Consider the following 368-nt stretch of genomic DNA (forward strand, 5'->3'; position numbering starts at 1 on the left):
GCTTCAAATACTTCTTAATATTTCAACTATACTGTATCCTTCGTCAAAAAAAACCAAAAAAAACCTATTTTACGCAATATGAAATAAAACTTTAGATATTATTCTTGCCAAATTAAATATTAATACATAAAACAAGCAAATATACTGTTACGACAGCGGAAGTCACGTGATTCTAGTAACACGTCATGAGCTTCTAGAAAATTCATTTCCCTTCGTGAAGCCTCGAGTGTTTACTAGATATGCGGTATTCTTGTATATAAGACTGCCAAGAAGTGAAGGCAACAATGGAATTGAATTGCAGACAGAGATGCAGACGACAATTGAGTCAAGCGCGTGAATCGTTCGTTCGTTGTGAAATATAACGTTTG

Source organism: Limulus polyphemus, unplaced genomic scaffold (assembly GCF_000517525.1).
Source record: "Limulus polyphemus unplaced genomic scaffold, Limulus_polyphemus-2.1.2 Scaffold2590, whole genome shotgun sequence".
NCBI lineage: Eukaryota > Metazoa > Arthropoda > Merostomata > Xiphosura > Limulidae > Limulus > Limulus polyphemus.